General features: G+C 41.9%; 1 long non-coding RNA gene across 1 annotated transcript in view; it reads left to right on the forward strand.

The window, feature by feature from the left end:
* The first annotated feature begins 231 nt into the window (after nt 1–231).
* LOC125486660 overlaps nt 232–21,671 on the forward strand; it is a 24,780-nt gene continuing 3,340 nt past the window's right edge. The window contains exons 1-5 of the long non-coding RNA XR_007265311.1: nt 232–494; nt 2,225–2,371; nt 8,188–8,275; nt 12,942–13,080; nt 17,098–17,190. This is a non-coding gene — a long non-coding RNA (uncharacterized LOC125486660). The remainder of the gene's footprint in view (nt 495–2,224; nt 2,372–8,187; nt 8,276–12,941; nt 13,081–17,097; nt 17,191–21,671) is intronic.

A 21,671-nucleotide genomic window follows, 5' to 3' on the forward strand; every position in this document is an offset into this window, starting at 1 on the left:
CACTCCGGGACTGCTATCCCTCACTCCGGCCACCACTCCGGGACTGCTATCCCTCACTCCGGCCACCACTTCAGGACTGCTATCCCTCACACTCTGGCCCTGCTTCGGGACTGCTCCCTGTCAGTTGGCTGCTGCTCTGGGATTTGCCTCCAGGGCTCAGCAGCTCCTCCATTCCCCTAACACAGAGAGAGGGACAAAAAGAGGAGAGAAAAAAAGAAAGAAAACAAACAGACGAAGCAAAGGAGCTCCAGCTGGAGTGTTTCACTCTGCTGCCATCTTGATGAAAAGCCTCCCATTCAAGTTTTGTCTGAGACAGTCAACATTTTGTGTAGCTTCTCGTGGCAGGACAATGTGCTTTGAGGTAGTGTGGACCAGAGAACTTCCCATTGTACATCTTCCAGCCTTTAACAAGACCTCCTCAACTTCAAATAACCACATCAGGCTAGCCAAACACTTCTGATCTGGAAGAATGTAACAAAACTCCTTGTACTGAGGTAATTTATTTCTCAGCAGTTCTAATTTATCTCATTTCTTCAGGAGAGATGTTTTGCATATCGAACTTCCAAAAGGACCTCTGCAAACTGAAAGTATCATTGTTTGCTTTAAGCAAAAAAAACAATTTGGCTTCTCACTGATACATCTTTTGCTTTTGATACCAGTGACACTTGTCAGTACTCCTTCAACAGATCTATCTTAGAAATAAATGAAGTACTGCTTACTGCTTCAATACAATCTTTTTACTGAAGAACAAGGGATGAAGCTGTTTCATCACTGCAGTTACTGTTCTGTAATCTATGCAGAATCTAGTTAATCCATTCACTGCTTAGGAACTAACTCCATGGGTGAACTCCAACAACTTTGGCTAGGTTCAATCAGGTGATTTTCTAGCACTAAACAATCTCCATTTCCATTGAGCTTGTTTTCATGGACATAATTAATAAGAATGTTGTTTTATTGGCACTGATTCCACTACGCCCATATCATGCCTGGCTAACATTGTACATTCAGGTGTATCTCCACAAATGTCCTTGAATTTTCAAAGTAACCTCACTGGATCTTCCTGATGTCCTTTCTCTAAGTGTGAGAATACATTGTTTAACTGCTCCAGCATTTCAGTATTAGCTAGTCAGATTGTAAGAGATTCACTTTATAAACTACTCACGCCACCTTCTACTCACTGTTTGTCCTCCTCTGCCACTCCTGACACCTGACATGCCTGCTCTTTCTAATCTGCCTCTCTACAACGATATCGCTTCAATATATTTATTCTTTTTGCCGTAATCTGGAGGATGTACCATTTAAGTCACTTCATTAACCCTCCCAACAACCTTTATGGCTACCGAGTCTCTAAAAACATGGACACAAAATCCAACATTAAGGATTTGTCTCTTTGCTACAAAAACCATTCCTTGATCAATTTTAATGAATTGGTTATCCCATGACTGTAGCTAAATTAAAATGGACTAAACCCAATAGATTCATCTGGGGAATCTCTGGTAGCAAATGGTAAGAAATATAATCCTTTGTCTCAAATTTTGCAAATATTTTCAACAATATGCCTCGACCACTGTTTTGAGAGTCTAATAGCATCTCTGCAAACCCCCATATCTTTGCAGATGATATGTAGTGGGCTTCACCTGTTTTGTATCCAAACTACTTATTTTGTGCTGAAAAGTTTTAGACATGAAGTGAGAACTTTTGTCTGATTGTATTTCTGTTGGAAATTCATAAATTTGTGAAAAAACAATGAGTTAATATTTCCACCATTGCCTAAGCTGTAATAATCTTTAAAGGAATAGTTTCTGGAAATCTTGTTCTCATGTTCATAAATGTAAGGATTTACTGGTGTCCCACTTCCATTTTCAATTATGTTCTACACATCACTGAATGGTTATTCAAAAACTGCTATGAATACTAAAGATGTCAGTTTGATTACATCTTGAGGTCTTCCAATTACCTGACATGTATGGCATGTTTACTGAACTACAGTACATCCTGATGAAGTCATGGCCAGGTAAAATGATCCTTTACTGATGCTTGACCTCTCCATATTCCATTGCCTCTCATGATAGACAGCAATTTGGGAACAATCATGAAGTGCTTCCTTTTGATCCTTCTATCATCAGTTAGCCCTTCAGAGTACTCATAAGCGACTAAATTGCCTTGAAATGCTTGAGCATCCTTTAGGACAATGTTTGTCTGAGACAATCAACATTTTGTGCAGCTTCTCGTGGCAGGACAATGTGCTTTGAGGGAGCGTGGACCAGAGAACTTCCAACCTTTAACAAGACCTCCTCAACTTCAAATAACTACATCAGGCTAACCAAACACTTCTGATCTGGAAGACTGAAACAAAACTCCTTATACTGAGGTAACTTATTTCTCAGCAGTTCTAATTGATCTCATTTCTTCAGGAAAGATGTTTTGCACATCTAACTTCCAAAGGAACCTTTGCAAACTGAAAGTATGGTTGTCTGCTTTAAGCAAAACAAAAATTAGATTCTTCTAACAAAGCAAACTAAAGTTTTTCAATGTTTTCTTTAACTGCTTTTAAGACTGAAATTTACATTACCATTCCAGGAAATCACTCCCTCATTACCGGCTTTTAAAGAAAAATGATGGGTCCAGAAATACTGACAAGTTGATCATTAATCCCTTCAAACATACAGGCCAAAACACACATGCCGTTAGTTCAAAACCAAACCCTAAGATAAATGATATTAAAATATAGGTAAATCACAAACCTTGCATCACACCAAAGAAAAATGGAAATGTATCTTTAAGAGGCATTAAGAGACACAGATGCTGCCAAACCTGCTGAGTTTCTCCAGCAATTTCGGGTCCTGCTTCAGATTTCTAACATCTGCAGTTCTTTAGGGTTTTTTAAAATTCTAAGTTATTGCTGATGTATATTTCAAAATACAAGATCCAATGTTTCTTCCTCCTGTGCGGAAAATTTTTGTTGACCTGCAGTCAGTTTCTTTGATCCCTAGGGATCCACAATATGACCCAAATAAATTGCCTTTGCTTTGGCATATTCACTTTTAGCCAAGTTTTGTAATCAACTTGGCTTCTTGTAGCCAACTGGTATAAATAAGAGAGTGCAGCACAGCAGAATGTAGCTCACTGGGTGATTGCCCTCAGAGGTATCCCTAAATGATCCCTATTTCATCCCTATTTTGTCATTTTTCAATAATACAGTCCCAACATTGATGTTAAAAGTATCAACATGGCTTGAATGACTTCTCACAATTCAGCATGGATAAAAGCAGTGAGACTGTCAGCACACATTTTCAAGATACCCTGATACACCTACACATATTCAAATTCCCTGCCTTTCTTCACCAAATTCCTTAAAGGTGCAATAACAGTGCTGCAGCTCAGAAAAAAAAACTTGCAATAAAATCCACTCATGCCCACATATTGAAAAAATGTTATGTTTGGTCCAAGGCATGGGAAAATCCAAGCCCGAAGTTCCACTTCTCTAGGTGCAGTTTGCTCTTTTTCTACAATATGACCCAAATAAATTGCCTTTGCTTTGGCATATTCACTTTTAGCCAAATTTTGTAATCAATTTGGCTTCTTGTAGCCAACTGGTATAACTAAGAGAGTGCAGCACAGCAGAATGTAGCTCACTGGGTGATTGCCCCCAGAGGTATCCCTAGATGAGTGGTCACACTCCTTTCCAAATTGAGCATTTTCTCCTCGCATGGGTTACATCCATCAGCCTTCTCCTCTCTGCTCGATTACGCAACATATTCCCCTGCAGTGAGACAAAAAGAGACATTGAATATGATGAAAGTGGGTGGGAGAGTTGTTGGTGGTGAGGCAGGAATAGGAGGGGTAGTGTGGTCTCCCAAGTCAGTGAGCATTTGTGCAAAGGGTAGGAATGGTTCAAAGGAGGAGGTGGGTGAGAGCCAGTGTGTGTGCATGGTGCATGTAATAATGGGAGTGGCAGTCCATACTAGGAGTGTGCAGTGACAGGGTCTAAGTATGTGCTGGCCTTGTAAGTGTGACGTAGCAGGGAGAAAATGATGGCACTAACCTTAGTGAACTGGTAAAGATCATTGACCTTCGTCTTGCACTGCTGGGCATTGGTTTCCACTCAGAACACTGCACTGACCAGCTGTCTCAGTCCATCTCTATCTATCTCTCTCTATCAGTATCTCAGTCCGAGCTAGCACTGTCTGCTGGCATGATCTCCTTTGGTGGGTCAGCTGGATAAAGAAAAGCCCTGCTTCCCACCACCCCATACGCCAGCACCTCCAGGTCCCTGTTGATGTGTCTTTGTGAACCGTGTCCTCAGTAATAATCTTAAGGTACCAGAGTGTGAGGGTCACTTCCAGGCCGATAGCGGCCTGAGGGCTGGGGTTTGCATGTGGTGCCAGTGAAGCTGAACATCACAAACCTTCAGCAGCAGCGAACACTTCTGCATCTCCCACCACACTATTCCACAAATTGTAACAAAGAGACCAGGTATATAATTGGTGAGATGAAGAGGCGGATGATTGCTTGAGAAAGGTCGGCACGGGCCACGGTGACTTCATTCTGTGAATCTCACTTGGAAAACCGCTTTGGCAAAAGAAACGGGAAAATTCAGCCCAATGCATTGGGTCAAACCTAACTCCTCTTCAGAGCCATGGCTGGCACATTTAAACAACAACATGCATTTATATAGCACCTCCAATGTCTCAAGGATCTTCACAGGAATACCGTCAAACTAAACTTTACACTGAGCCAGGGATAAGGACAGCTGATCAAATTCTTTAGTAAAAACGTTTGGCTTAGGAAGCACCTCAGACAAGGAGGGAGAGGTAGTGAGGCAGAGAGTCTCGAGGAAGTGATTCCAGAGATTAGGGCCCAGGCGGCTGAAGCCACATTTACCAAAGGTGGGGGTGAAAGGATTCAGGGATGTGCAAGAGGTCAAAGTTGCAGCAGTCCCAGAGATTTATGGTGGAGAAGGAGAGTACAGAGATTTGGAGGGGCAAGACCTAGAGAAATTTGAGGATGAGAATGAACATTTTGTAACTGAACAAATTTATTGAATGGAAATGAAAGTTGGAAACTTAAGAGATTGCACAGTGTCTCCTTGCCAGCCCACCCTACGGAGTTTGCCATTTAGATTCTTTGGGGAGTGAGTATCTGTTACATTTCAGCGTGTAGGGCATCTGTTGTCAGACTTATTGTATCAATTTCATTTTGTATTGTTGGGAGATGAAGCAGTATAGTCTTTTCACCCATGACCTGACATTAATAATTAAAAATAGATTGTGGTAAATCACATAGCTGTGACTGAGTTCCCTAATTGTGGTCTTTCTTCTTTACAATCTAACATGGGCGTCATTATTATATTACATTATGAAACAGAAACCAATTCTTATGCACTGTCCTAATGCATTCTAACATGAAACGGAGGTGTTTTCGAATCTTTTTGATCAAAAACGTTAGGTAAACAAAGCTCAGTGAGTTTCAATGACAGTAAGATAATACACATACACTCAAAGTTGAAATATGCAAAGTTGAACCACAAGATCCCCACAAACATTAATACCAATGACCCACTAACTGGATTGGCCTCATATGACATTAAGAAATGGCTGAGGGTAATGGTTACAGAAGACAGACTACAGTCTGAAATATCCTGGCGATTGTGCTGCTATAGCTATAGGTAGCCTGTGTATCAGAGCCCAGCACTCTTCTAGCCAAGCCACGTTGCTGAAATTCTAACATCTAACTAAAACAATGAAGTTTATCAAACAAGTCTGGTATGGATAGTGTGAAAAGCCAAGATCTTTTCCCCAGGGTAGGGGAGTCCAAAACTAGAGGGCATAGGTTTAAGGTGAGAGGGGAAAGATTTGGAAGGGCTCTAAGGGTCAACATTTTCACGCAGAGGGTGCTGCGTGTATGGAATGAGCTGCCAGAGGAAGTGGTGGAGGCTGGTAAAATTACAACATTTAAAAGGCATCTGAATGGGTACATGAATGGGAAGCATTTAGAGGGATATGGGCCAAATGTTGGCAATTGGGACCAAATTAGTTTAGGATATCTAGTCAGCATTCATGATTTGTACAACCCTATACAACAAAGTGATAGAAGGAGAAATTAAGATTGCTATTAACTGTTGCCTATTTATCAACAACCTCTTCACTGAAGAAAAACAAATTGCTGGAAAACTCAGCAGGTCTGTCAGCATCTGTGGAGAGAAAGCAAAGCTAACATCTTGAATCTAGTGCACCTTCTTTAGAAGAGTCAAAATCTGAAGAAGGGGCACAGGATTCAAAATGTTAACTCTATTTCTCCCTCCATAGCTGCTGCCAGACCTGCTGATATTCTCTTGGAATTTCTGGTTTTGTTTCAGATTTCCAGCATCTGCACTTCTTTGTTTTCCCTCGTCACTGAAGTTTGTTAATGATATCCAGATTATCTTCAGTCAATCTTCAGTGGATACAAATGTTAGGTACTTGAAGGGGGAGCCACTTAGGGGAAGGTGATGACCTAGTGGTATTATCGCTGGACTGTTAATCCAGAGACCCAGGTAATGTTCTGGGGCACCCTGGTTCAAATCCCACCTTGGCAGATCGTAGAATTTAATGAAAATCTGGAATTAAGAGTCTGACAATGACCATGAATCCATTGCCGATTGTTGGACACGCTCATCTGGTTCACTAAGGCCCTTTAGGGAAGGAAACTGCTGTCCTTACCTGGTCTGGCCTACATGTAACTCCAAACCCACAGCAATTGGTTGACTCTTAACTGCCCTTTGGGCAATTGGGGAAAGGCAATAAATGTTGGCCTAGCCAGAGATGCCCTTATCCCATGAAAAAATAACTTGAAGACAAGGGAAGTATCTGCCTAGATAAATGTGACATGATCCACTTTGGTAGCAAAAACAAGGCAAATTATTATCTGAATGGTGATAGATTGGGAAAGGGGGAAGTGCAACAAAACTGGGTGTCCTTGTGCATCAGCCGCTGAAAGTGAGTGTGAAGGTAAAGCAGGCGGTGAAGAAGGCAAATGGTATGTTGGCCTTCATTACAATGGGATTTGATTGCAGGAGCAAGGATATCTTGCTGCAATTGTACAGGGCCTTGAAGAGATCACATCGAGCATATTGTGTGCAGTTTTGATCTCTTTATCTGAGGAAGAATGTTCTGGCAATCAAGGGAGGGCTCACCAGACTGATTCCTGGAATGGTAGGACTGATGTGTGAGGAGACACTGGATCACTTAGAACTATATTCACTGGAGTTGAAAAGAATGAGGAGGAAATCTCACATGGACTTAAAAAATTCCAACAGGACCAGATAGGGGAAATACAGGAAGGAGAACAATCAACAATGGATTTATGGTGATCATTCAACTCTTAATTCCAGATTTCTTTTTTTTTACTAAATTCAAATTCTACCACCTGCTGTGGAGGGATTTGAACCCAGATTTGTGGGATATTATCTAGGTCTCTAGATTAATAGTCAAGCAATAATACCACTAGGCCATCACCTTCCCTAAGTGCAGACAAGTCACAAACTTATCAGGCATCATTCTTTCTTTATCCCACCATTACTATCAAAGCTTGTAGATAGTTTCTTCCCAATCATTTTGTGACGATATGTGCCTCTAAGAGGGATTTGCCTGGCCTGGTTAGCTTGAAGGGTGTGTTGCAAACCTGGTGCTGACGTGTCTGCTCTATGGAAGGCTTAGGGAGATGATGGCCTAGTAGCATTACCGCTGGACTGTTAATCCAGAGACTCAGATAACGTTTTGGGGACCTGGGTTCAAATCCTGCCACGGCAGATGATGGAATTTGAATTCAATTAAAAAAAAAAGTCTGGAATAAGAATCTAATGATGACCATGAATCCATCATCAATTGTCAGGAAAAACCCACCTGGTTCACTAATGTCCTTCCTTTAGGGAAGGAAACTTCCATCCTTACCTGGTCTGGCCTCCATGTGACTCTAAACCCACAGCAATGTGGTTGACTCTGATCTGCCCTCTGGGCAATTAGGGATGGGCAATAAATGCTGCCTAGTCAGCGACACCCTCATCCTGTTAATAAATGAGGAAAAAAAGCTTTTTTTAAAAAAAAGTTAGACAAAAGAAGCATGAGCGGGTGGAGTCAGGCTCACAAAGACCCAGGGTTTTAGTTTGTGTTTTCAGTTGTTGAACTTGGTGTTTTTTTTTGGTTGCAGCTGCTAGATACAGCTCTCTCCATGCTGCTGCAAAAACGTGGAGTTCATTCTTTTGGTTTTTCCTTTCTCCTGGACTGGAAATAACATCGTGAGTAAATTTGTTTTGCTGAATTTGCCTCTGCCCAGGATGTGTTTATGGGATGCTGCTATATTAGAACAATTGATGAGCTAAATAATATATTATTTTATTAAATATTTCAATAAAATGAAAGTTAGGACAATTCTTCTTTTTCTGTTTGTATTTTAACTGTGGTATAAAAATAAAATGTGTTTTGCTTAAAGCCTAGTAGTCTGATGAAATCAAATCACATCTGGAACACAGCACCATACAGTTTCCTTTAAATGAGATAAAAGTTAGGGTCTAGGCTATCTCCTCTATATATTTTGAGAAGGCTTAGTCTGGTCCATAACAAACTGGGGGCTTGTTGGGATCAAAATCTCAAATTCCAGGTTGGGTTTAAAGTTATTGGACTCAAGGACAGTGAATGGTGAGTATTGGTGTTCTCTTTTCAGGTGTTGCAGGCATTTGGTTTAAATAGGGTGTGTGTTATGTAATAATGACTTTCAGAGCCTAAGAGTTTCCTGGGTGTAGAAGGAGTCACTTGGGTAGTTTACAGCAGATGAGTAAGGAAAAGCTTTCAGAATTGGGAAACAAGCTGAATTTGAGGTTTGCCTTTGTCTGTGAGGAAAGGGAAAGTAATTGCAGCAATAGCCCAGCATTTACAATCGCCAGGTATGCAGTCAGAATCTTTGGAAATAGCTAAAATTCAATTGCAAATGAAGCAGCTTGAATATGAAAAGGAAATGAAACAGTTTGAATGACCATTAAAAGCAGAAGAAAGGGGTTGTTACAAAGTTGGGTAGAGTATTTGTGAAGTGGAAGGCAGGAAGCTAAAATGTGTGGTTCCTTTAAGAGATTTGTGCTTTGTCTGTACCTAGAAATTAAAAAAAAATTGTAGGTCTGTGAGCAGCAGCTGAAGCTGCCAGTACAGAGAACCTCAAAAAGTGAAACAAGTGTATCAAAAAAAAAAGTCTTACAGGTGGCAGGCAAAACAGCAGTCTTGTTTTGATGTTGTGATGAGTTTAAATTTGGCCAATTAATTTAAAACCAAACTCAGTGATCCAAAGCCAATTGAATTTAAAAACTGATGGTGTTGACAACCTGAAACCAATCATACCATAAAAATTTGATTATGTCATTAAGGGCATATAAGACGAGGGCACTGGGAAAATCGAAGAGAGCGAACTGCCATCTGAAAGAGAGAGCCATTTACCACTTGCCAGAGTTAGCATCATTCAGCTCTCAGAGAAAGCCCATCTAATTAATCATAGGTGCCATGATATTTTAGCTCAAAGTCCTCACTGAAGAAATTACACACATAAAACATCCCTGACAGCAGAATTAGTGGAAGAAAGGTGTTTGTGAAGAGAGCAGAGATGACAGAAGATTCCAGAAGGCAATTTCTCCAATTTCGCACGGACTAAGTTATAATTTATTGCTTCTTATTAATTGGATTTTTATTAGTGGGACTTATCTTTATTTAAACAGCATTCCCGTAGAATTTAGACCAGTCAGGGAGTAGTTTTTAGTCTAAGGGGGAATTGTCGGTTTGTTAGTAATTTTAAGTTGTTCATTGTTGGGTTAAATAAATAAATAGTTTCTTGTTACTTGTAAAGCGGAGATCAGGGATCTTCTTTCCTTTAACCACTCTTTCAATAGATGACGAGGGGAAAGATAAGCTTCCCTGAGTGTTTCGGGGGTAACTATTAGACGGGAACCCCTTAATCCCGTCATAACAGATCGGGGCTTGTTTTAGTTTAATTATCAGAGGGGTTCGGCTATTCCCCATTGTGACAGGAGAGAGTTTTTGAACTTCGGAAGTTGGAACTAAAAAGTGAAAGTTGACTTAAAATGGCAGAGGTTGAGGTGAAAGTCGGGAATAGTGATGAGGACAGTGATGCAGAGAAAATTCGTCGCAGCAAAAGGCCTGGGGAGGATCTTTTTAAGTATGTCCAGGCATAACCAGGTCTCAACGAGGAAGACGTAGGAGCCTTTTGCATTTCATATGAGAAAGTGGCCAAACAATGAAATGGTCACCGGCCATGTGGGTATTGTTGATCTGAACACAGTTGGTAGGTAGAATTGGTGAGGTGTTTGCATCACTATCACAGGAGGTATCTGGGGAGTATGATGAGGTGAGAAAAGCCATCTTAAGTGAATATGGCCTGGTGCCAGAAGCCTACAGACAACGTTTTAGGAATCAAAGGAATGAACCTGGTCAAACGTACAGAGTTTGAAAGGATCAAACAAAGTAACTTTGGTAAGTGGATAAGGGCATTGAAAATACATCAAACGTATAATGTACTTACAGAGACTGTTATTTTGGAGGAGTTCAAAAATTCACTTCCTGGAATAGTGAGAATTCACATGCAGGATTAGCAGCAGAAATGGCCGATGATTATGAGTTGGTTCATAAATCGAAGATTGAAATTGATGTCTGAAGCCAATCTGTGAGGGACAGAAACTGGGGAAAAGAGAAATTCTCAGGTGGTAGGGGAAAAGGAGATCTCATTGAAGATAGTAAAGCTAGTTTACCATAGGTTAAAAAGGAAACCCATCAGGAGGGAAGAGAAGTAAAAAAAAAAAATCTCAGGTATCAAAGTAGGCCACAAGAAGATGCGGTGTTGGTGGTTTAGAAAAAGCACTGGGAAGATGGATACGGGAAAAGAGGATAGGCTAGTGGGTTTTGTTAAAATGGTAAAGGATGCACAGAGGAAGCTACATAGCTGCAAAAGAATGTACAACCTGGTCAGAGGGTGGTTGAGAAGAATGTGCCAGATCTCTTTAAAGAATTTACTTGTGTGGGTAAGGTTCACTCATTTGTACCAGCAGGAACAGGTAAAGACATTAAAATTTTAACAGATACGGGAGCAAGTCAATCTGTGCTGGTAAGAGGTGAGGAGATAGGTAATTCAGAAGGAGTATTGCCAGAAAAGGTGGTAATATGTTGAATTCATGATGTGAAGGGTTACGTTCCATTAGATGAAGTGAGGTTGGAGAGTCCAGTGAAAAGTGGTGGTAGGAGTAACAGAGAAATACAGTTTATCTTCAGTAATGATATAGCTAGATCACAGGTGGGAGTGATGCCTACTGTGGTTGAAAAGCCAGTGGAAAATGAAACAACTGAGGTGTTACAGCAAGTCTGTCCTGAGATTCTTCCTGTCTGTGTGGTAGCAAGGTCGCAATGCCATGGGTTAAAACAGGGGGATAAGTCAAAGAGTAAAGAGAAGGAAGTTCAAGTTCAATTATCAGAAGCTGTGTTTGATCAAATGATTGAGCCAAAAGAACAGGTGGAGAACAAAGTGGATATTTTTAGTTCAGAGAAGTTAGCTGAATTACAACAGAAAGGTGAAAAACTAAAGCCGTTGTATTAAAAAGGATACACGGAGGAAGAATCTGTGTATCCCAGAATGTTACTATCTTAAAAACGAAGTCTTGGTGAGGAAATGGAGACCATCACACATTGGGGCGGATTAAAATGGGCAAAAGTTCATCAAGTTGCATTACTGATGGTTATAGAAAGGTGGTGTTGCAGGTAGCACATCAGTTATTAGTAGGAGGTCATTTGGCAGTAAGGAAAACTTAAAATACAAATACATTTTTATTTGTCTGGACTACATAAAGATGCAGTTGAATTTTGCTGGACATGTCACAACTGTCAGGTAATGGGAAAACCTCAGGCAGTGATAAAACCAGCACCATTAATATCCTGAGATAGTAAGAACTGCAGATGCTGGAGTCATAGATAACAGTGTGGAGCTGGAGAAACACAGCAGGCCAAGCAGCATCTGGCCTGCTGTGTTTCTCCAGCTCCACACTGTGTTACACCGTTCATACCCTTATCCTTCTTGACTTCACCATTTTCCACCATGCCGTTAGTCAGCAGGGCCCTTAGCTTGGGAATTCCTTTCACACCTCTATTCCTTTTAAGACCCTCCTTGAACTTACCTCCTTGATTAAGATGCTGGTCATCTGTCATTACGATAAAGACACCATATAAACGCAACTTGTTGTTACTGACAAATCAGCTCACGTTTCTGCATATGTTTATATTTTATTCAATAACAGAAAGATACAAATTTTTTTATTATAATACAAAGCAAACTTTTCCTTTAAATTGTGTTGGCCCATGAAGTACACAACCGTTCCAGGCAATGTTTAGATACCACACTCCAAGACAGATGCAAAAAAAAAACTTTAAAAAAAGTTTATCTCGTTTTTTTAAAACTACAGTATACTGGGTTACGATTGATTCGTACTCAACGTTGCACCAGACGAAACATCTTTTTTAAAATTCCGTATTATTTCATCCACATTAACCTCATGCTAACAAAGAGGGGAAGAATATTAAGTACAGCACTCACTTTTTAAAAAAAAGGATAGTTCAAAACCCATAGAAATTAATGAGTACAATACATATTTAAAAATAAACTGGAGAGGGAAAAAAAAGGAATTTTATATATTTTAAGGCTTTTAAATGTGTATAAAAATAACAGACATTTTATCTCAAAAGTTTCAAATGAAATTAGTATGTGGCAGATGTAGTCATCAACATAGAAAATTTTTTAAACATTTAGTCATATGTACACAGGGGTAAGGAGTAACACTAAGACTTGGTTCCATCTCAGTAGCTAATGAATGGGGTTCGATACAAATATGTTTAAAAGGTTGTTTTCTCTTTTCATGTTCCCAGTGAGGAACCTGTCCTACCAAAAGAACATACTGGGAAATCATATGCCCCTGGCCACAACTGCCTCTCCATCAGAGCAGGGATAGGAAAATTCTGCACGTGCAAACAGTGATCGAACATTGTGCACTGCTGACACGCAAAGGTGAGCAAAAGGTGTGCAGTTGGAAATTTTTACACAACCTGCTTGGACAAATTATACCATACTTCCATATGCCATCAGATCGTGGGGTGAAATTCAAACTCAGATCATCTGCCTCGTAGATATGGACACTGCCACTGCACTGCACAATGCTCCAGCGTGCAGTTGGAACAGTCACCTTTTAATCCGAAAGATTCCTCAATTTACTGGTTTACAGAAGATGCCTTTTAAAGCTCACTGAATAGGACAGCAAGGGCTAGGTCTACTGAGAGCATGAGTTGCTCTCGGGACTGGATGCTTTGTTTTTTTTTGAGGGTGTCTTTTTGGAAATTGCAAGAATTTTAAATGGTCTGATTTTGTTTTATAGACCAGTGAGATTCGTCATTAAGAATTCCAATGCATTTGCAAGAGGGGCCACTTGATTAGTTACTGTGTGGAACGCCAGGTGGGAGCCAGGCTGTTTTCTTTCAGGTCTTTTGACTACAGAGAGCCCGATTCCTAAGCACTTTGGTGCCTATTACAAGAAACCATCATGATTGACCACTGCCCAAAAGAATAGAATTTTAAAATAAGTTAAATATTAAAAGGCCATCTGGATGACACAAATGAAATTGCTTTACAATTTCACCAACCGTTATAAAGTTCAGACATAAAGTCAGCGATCTCCATGATAAGCAAGATAGTCTTGCAGTTCTCTCACTGAAATAGCTTGTATTAGCCCTGCCAGAAACCATTTAAACTTCATGTTGAATTATTTTAATGTTAGATGAGAATTAACAGACCAATTGGCTGTTGGCTAACATTAAAATAAAGTTTAACTGGCCACAGGGTGAACAGACATAAGCAGAATACTGTAGTCCATGACCTAGGAATGCTGTGGATCTAATGGTATTAGCTTACACACCCCTGTCATTATTTCCTGCCATAGGCATCAGTCTCAAAAAGATAATGACAGCTGTACCTGATAGTTATATTTCGTCAGTTTGTTAACAATTTGCTTGTTGCTTCACCAAGTTAAGAAGAGTGAATTCAGAATTGCTCATATGTACAATCAGATCTTTGGTTAAAGACCAACCATCCATGGTTTCTGTGTCGTAGTACTTTGGTTATAGTTTTATCAGACAGTTGGGTTTTTTTGGGTCTGATTGTATAAGCTTGAAGGATGTGGTTTCTGTGGAAAATATGCATGGGATGTTTAGCTAATTTTGCAGGCTAGGTAGCTAGTGTCCATAGGCTACTGTCTCATGGGAAACATTATAAATAGAGTCACAGTATTGTTGTGATTGGTGCGTGGAGCCAAGCTTCTTGTCAGGTTGCTGCACAAACACAAGGAGCAGCAGGAGACGGGAGGGACACTCCTGTGGGAGCAGAGATTCTGACTGATGTTGGAATGGTCTGTTTTTTAAAATGAATGTAACGCAGCTGTCAAAGGATAGAAATGCTGCTCCATCAGCACGACATGCATGCTGTGCACTGGATGCACTGGTACACACGAGTGTGCTGCATTATTGCAGGTGTTAACTACTGCGTGGAAAAACAAGATGCACAAATAATTGTGAGTCCTAGTGTGTTATGCATTCACACATAAATTCCAGCAATCAGAATTTCTAAATTCTGGAGGCCTGGTTATTAAAATGGAACCTTGTTAGACCCTATAATTTGCAATGCAAGAAGAGTTTGTTTTTGACTACAGGAAATGTCAGAACGTGATCCCACCAATCCCATGCCGCTCATGTATTGCCCTCCCTCCTAATTTTTGTCTGCAGGAGTTTTAATGGGTCACCTCCATCAGCCAGTAAATGTCATGCCATCAGTGCTCTGGCAACAAGGGTCAATACCCCAATTGCCAATTCCTGTTGTGCATCTACCCTTGGAAAATCAAGTTTGGGCAGCACATTAATCTTCCTGCGGTTACTATGCCCATTGCAGCTTGGACATGTGAATCCCGAATGTAGGCTCCCAAGTGGGACAGGTTGCAGATCAGAAAAGGCAAAGCAAAAATCTACTCTATACAGTTCACTGGACTGGATTAACAGCAGAAGGCATGAGGTTATCTGAAAAGGATCTCCTGCAATAATGGCACAGTTCTAAAACTGCCATAAAAAGATAAAATGTAACATATTTCCAGCTCTGTTGCCAAAATGGTCAAACGTCAGGACAGCACTGTTTAAAAACTGAGCTGATTTCTGTTGCCCAGTATGACATTAACAGCTCAGTGCTTGCAAACAGGAAGACTGAATTGGCAGTGTGAGATTGATTACAGAAGAGCCTGTTGCAAGGTCTGTGCTTCTCCACACATCGCCATAATTTTCTCATGAGGGTGGTGGCTCATGCCAGAATTTAAACAATGCAGATGGTGATTGTTAGCAATAGACTGATTACAAGTTCAGAATTCCTGATGGCATTGTGGCTCCCAGAGTCACTGACAACGTTGTAAAACAAATGGCATTTCAGAGTGAGTGAAATTACAGTGTAACAAAATAAGACTTCAGTAATAGTAATAGCTATCAGACTGGTGTGTTCGGTGTCTTCCCATGAAACACCCTGACTGGCCCACTCCCCTCTGGTCACATTCATGATCCCACACCCACTTATGGTATCTGGATCGTAATATTCAACTCCCAGCAGGCCCTGAAATGCTTCACTGATACATGTTTTGGGCCACAACCTGAAACTGTTCTCTCCCCTGGGGGAAATACATTAAGAAGTCAGTTGCAACCTAAACACAAACTGAGCTTTTCTTTCGGAATTACAAATCTCGTCCCAATCGGCACAGCACCTGGTTTTGTGAATGATGGAAGAACTGGCGTACGACGTTAATATTGGTCCTTTGATACGTGTTGGGGAACCTGACCTGCCACTCCACTTTACAAAGAACGCCAGCATGCTGGAGTATGGGGCCCAAAGTCATTTTGTGCTGCTCCAAAACGCTCACTCCTCCTGGGTAATTTGGCCATGAGAGGCACCTTGAATGTGCACGAACAACTTCACACATACACACAGATACAATCCAGGAGGGGTGACTGGAAGAGGAGAAGCAAAACCCCAGTTGGTTTATTTTAATTTCCCTAGCCTGATGGTACAGAGGCTAACTGTGAAACTGCTACAACATTCTGGCTTATAGGAGGTGATGCTGCTAGCGTGCCTACTGTCCTCTGACTGGCACTTCAATGTTGCAAGTGACTGAGGTGCCCTAATCTTGTACGTTTCATTGTCAAAGTTGTTCTCACTAACAAAGCCAAACCAGCAACCTCACTGGCAGCCGGTGGAACCCAGCACAGAGGGGATAGGACACAGGCTTGTACCCATGACATTTTGTTCATCAAAGCTATGCAAACGAGGCTTGTGACAAGGGGAAGGGTTGGAAGGGACATTTGGGCCATGCTTTCAGAAATTAGTAACCTGTTAGAATGAAATAAACTAACCCTTAAGGAATTAACCCAACCTGAAAACTGAAAGACTGCATATGCTGTAAATCAGGGACAAAAACAAAGTTGCTGGAAAAGCTCAGCAGGTCTGGCAGCATCTGTGAAGAAAATGTCAATTAAGTTTTCAGGTCCAGTGACCCTGGTTCTGATTCACCTGACCTGAAACGTTAACTCTAATTTTTTTATTCACAGATGCTGCCAAACCTGCTGAGCTTTTCCGGCAATTTCTGTTTGTGTTCCTGATTTACAGCATCCGCAGTTCTTTCGGTTTTTATTTACTTCTCAGCTGTGATATTTCTATAGTCAAATAGTCACCGATTACTATCCCCCACATTGAGATGGCAGAAACTGCCTATTGCACACAGCCTGACAGAGTAGCTTCAGAAGGACAGAGGGTGAAAATGAACAGGATAGATCAATAAATGCTTATGCTGTACCTCAGAAAATTTACATCTTTACAACACAGATGTAGCCAAGAACACACCAACAGATTTGCACACAGAACATCAGAAAGTGGACCAGTTTGCTAGGTTCACGTTGACTGTCAGCGCAGTGGGGAGTACACTTTGCCATGTTGATGTTTCAATTTCAGGAATCAAATCGACAAGTGTGAAATCACTTTGGGCACGTTTCTGCTGGTCAGTGCTGTGGCCCATCCTGAGGACTGCGATCTAATGAGACGTGGGTAAGAGGCCAACTTCATTTCATATGGGTCCGTGTGCTTCAGAGCAGTGAAGGAGGACATTGGCTGTAAATAATGTGGCTAGGTTGGTCTGGTGATGTACAGCACAGAATGTTCAACCCAGCCCTATCTAAAACTGAGAGCTGATTCCCAGTGAGGCAGTGGACAGCAAGATGGCAACATTGAAAGAAAATCAGCTATAATTGGTACAATGCTGATCTTACCACAAAACAGGCTGTACCCAATCATATCGCCAAGATTTGTGAAAGACATGAAGAGAAGTAACATGAGTACTGCACTACTTTTAATTAATTCCACTTTGATTCCAATACTGGATTCATCTAAACACTGGGCACAGGACTGTTAATGTTATAGATTTGAGAGTAAAACCAAAAGAACTGTGGATGCTGTAAATCAGGAACAAAAACAGAAGTTGCTGGAAAAGCTCAGCAGGTCTGGCAGCATCTGTGAAGGAAAAAACAGAGTTAAAGTTTCGGGTCCGGTGACCTTTTCTCAGAACTCCTGATCTGAGAGTGATGAACTAACTACAACACTGGCTGAGATAACAAGGTGTAGAGCTGGATGAACACAGCAGGCCAAGCAGCATCAGAGGAGCAGGAAGGCTGATGTTTTGGGCCTAGACCCTCTGGCTGCTACCAGTTTTTGAAATTCATCCTGCTCTTTAGTCATGACCTACAACAAATCGACCAGAGTGAAGTTCACTTACTATTCACCGCTAGCCTAAGTCCCCTTAAGCTAAAGGGGATCACCAAGTCTCTGATTTTATCCAGACAGCCAAAGCCTAGGCCAACTCAGAGAGGAGGGAGTTCCACTCTGGGCCTGTCCCAGGAATGTCTGAAATGGCACAGTTTCCAGGGGTTTGGAATTTTGAGAATTATTTGTGCAGCCAGTCATGGTGGAAAGGTGAATAGAAATAACGTTGACATGAGGAAGAGATGCGATTGAGAATTCTAGTTGTAGCTTCCTAAGTGATTAAGTGAGATTTCCACGTCCCCACGCACTGTGTAAGTCAGCTCTTATTTCAAGTTGGAATCATGTAACTGTGTGTGTGATTCACACGTGACAGCACACCGAGGTAAAACAATGATCATCCAGTGTGCGGTTTTCAGGCACAAATGCTGCCTGGGTCAAAGGTCACATGACAGAAAACTCAGCCATGCCCTTGTTTGTCATCCACACATTATGCAATCAAAGATGCTGGCTTCTTTGCCTGTACTTTCTGCGTGAGAACCGTGAACAATGCTGAGCAGAGTTCTGATATCTCGCCCGTATGACCAATTCCTCTATTCAGACTGTATTGTCAGCAAGCTACCAATTGTGATGGGTGTCATAGACCAGCCTGATCTTGATGTCATGTGAGCAGCAGCGGTTGGAGGTGGAGTTCTCCCTTTCCCTAGCCTGGGGATGCGGAAACCAACAGTTGTGTCGTGACTCCATCCCTGGCATCAAAACCAACACCAGATCAAACTACTCTGCCATTAGTGTTGCTGACATTGGAGGATATAAATCCACGGACTTTCTGTAATCACTCCTGCTGCAAGGAACAAATGTATGGATTCAGGGCAAGAGTCAAAAACATTTGGATTTCTCATAATACAGTACACTATGCAGCCAAGAGGACAGATTTTATCCCTGTTTATACACCTCCCATGTCTCATTACACCTCTACTGGACTCCTAAACTGTCAACACATGCTCAGGCCTCAGATTACTCGTGTCCTTCAAGTTTCGAAATGCCAGGTATAAAGGTAGCACATGAAACGGTTATACTGGAGACAGCAACGACTACATTCGTCGGGTCTGACACAGGAACTCTCTACTCTCTGGGTTACTGCTATCAAAGCTCTGCCACCAGTCAATCTTAAAAGCTGATGAGATAACGAAGGGGTTTGTCTGCAGGAACCTGGAGAAGGCAGCAGCTCCTGCAGCACAGTGAAGACTGGGGTAGGCTGGTAGGAACGTGGCAATGTCACTGGAGCAGGGATCCATGTGCCGCCTGACCTGCTGAGTTTCTCCAGCACTTTCTGTTTCTATTTCAGATCTCCACAGTATAGCAATAACGGGTTTATCACTAGTAATCCAGAGGACTTGTATTCAAATCCCTCCACTCCAAAATTTAAAGGTAATTGATAAATTGTCATCGGAAACCCATCTGGTTCACTTTCGGGAAACCTACTATCCTTACCTGGTGTGGTCTACACATGACTCCAAACCCACCCGTGTTTGGCTCTCAACCGCCCTCTGAACTGGCCTTAGCAAGACAAAGGCAACTAGAGATGGGTGACAAATGCTGAACTTATCATATCCCAGGGAAGAATAAGAAAATTGTGCTGAACTGTTTTAAGAAAAAAAACATTCACAGGAGGTGGATGCCTCTGGCCAGGCCAGTATTTTGCTCCCCATTGTACCTGCTCAGAGGGCAGTCAAGAGTCAACCACATTGCTGTGGGCCTGGAGTGACAATGTAGGCCAGACCAGGTAAAGACAACAAAGTCCCTTCCCTAACAAGGACAGCAGTGGTACCAGATGGTTTTTTTAAAACAACAAGGGTTACATGGTCATCATTAGGCCAGCTCTATATTTCAGTTTTCAATTCAACTGAAATGTCACCCTCTGTCATGGTGGTATTCAAAGCCATGTCTACAGAACATTAACCTGGGATTCGGGATTACTCGTCCAGTGACTATTCACCACTGTTTCCACTATTCCACTGCCTTCTCTGAGATAGGAGCGAGGAGCAAATTTTGAAGATTGTTTGTCTGACCTCCAAGTGGTCTTACTGGAGGTGGCGTCAAGGATTTCCAAATTGCTCCCTCCAGTTTAGTATTTCCTCCTGACCTCACCATGCCCAGAGGCCCCAATCTTGCCCTTGCCTCCTGAGCGTATACCAGCTCCAGACAAAGAAAGAGTTGGCAAGATCTCAGGAGCTGGCAGTCTCAGCCTCATCAAAACACGGTGGTGGCAACAGAGCCAACAGTGTTGGGCAAACAGACGAAGGCTTCAATTGGAGTAATTAGTGATTGTATGTGTGTGAGGGGTGTTGTGCCTACATGGTGTGTGTGTGTGTCTGTGTCTATGTTGGATGTATGTGGTGTGTGTGTGTATATGTGCATGCATGGAGACAGCTGTGTGTCTGGTTCTGTGTGTGGGCGTGGGAGTGTATGTTTGTGTGTGTCTGTTTATGTAGCTGTCCATGTGCGTACGTGTATCTCGACATGGATGTGGATGTATGTCCGTGTTGGTGTATATGTGTGCCTGTCTGCATCGGCCTTCTCCCTGGTTGCCTGCTCTCTGTTTGGGCATTCCTATTGATCCACCTGCCTGCACAATCCACCCTGTACACACTGCAATCCAAGAGGGGCCTGGACCCAGGTCCTGCTGCCTGCCTTTCTTCTAACTCTGGAAGATTTTAGAAAGCGCTCTTTTGGCTTAGGAACCTATTTAAAATAAAAAAAGAGTAGGCCATTCAGCCCCTCCGTCATGCAATTGGATCTTGGCTGATCAGTATCATATCTCTGTCAATTTGGAAGAGTAGTTGAGGTGGGAAACCTCACAACTTTTAAAAAGTACTTGGATGAGCTCTTGAAATGTCACAACATTCAAGGCTATGATGGGTCAAGGGCTGGAAATGAGTACTAACGTCGATTTAGAATAGTTATTTGTCAGTGCAGACTCAATGGGGCGAACGGCCTCTTCTTTATTGTGTGAATCTAGGATTCTGTTCGCTTTATATCTATAACCTTTATTGGTCATTCTCATGCCTGCATTTTCTCATTTCCCCGGGATCTGATTTTAAATTTTTTTGATAACAATCCTAAGTCAGTTTCCTGTAAGCAGACTGGCATTTTTAAAAGGTAGAGTTACTCAGGGTGCATACAGATTGATTTTCCACTTCTTCTTATGGTCCCTGGTTTCCACCTCGTGCAGGCAGCTTTCAGGACAGCAGGTGTGCTGCAGCAGCTCTCAGTGGCCCAGGTTTGGTGGAACATAAAACAATTCAGAGTTCTTGCTTGAGATCACTGCCCAAAGACCCATACTGGGGCACAGGGCTTGTCCAAGCTCAGATTCCCTTCATACCTGAGCAGGCAGACAGACAGACAGACAGACTGCCTGCCAGCACTCATGTGGAAAGACTGATCTGTTAGGTGAGACATTGGAACCAGCAGAGGAGGGTGAAACATGAGGGGTGGGCGGCGTTTAGGATAGAGAGGCTTCCCTAGACCTGCATTCACCTAATATCCATCCACTCTACAGTTCTGGAATCAACAGTGAATCTAAAACACGGCATTGAGTATCAGTCTGAGATGGGATAGAAAGAATTGCCAATGCTGGAGTCAGAGATAACACAGAGTGGAACTGGAAGAACACAGCAGGCCAGGCAGCATCAGAGGAGCAGGAAAGCTGACGTTTCGGGTCGGGACCCTTCTTTGGAAGACATCAAACAGTCCATTTCTGTCCCGACCCG

The sequence above is a fragment of the Rhincodon typus genome, chromosome 31, assembly GCF_021869965.1.
Source record: "Rhincodon typus isolate 14 chromosome 31, sRhiTyp1.1, whole genome shotgun sequence".
Classification (NCBI taxonomy): Eukaryota; Metazoa; Chordata; class Chondrichthyes; order Orectolobiformes; family Rhincodontidae; genus Rhincodon; species Rhincodon typus.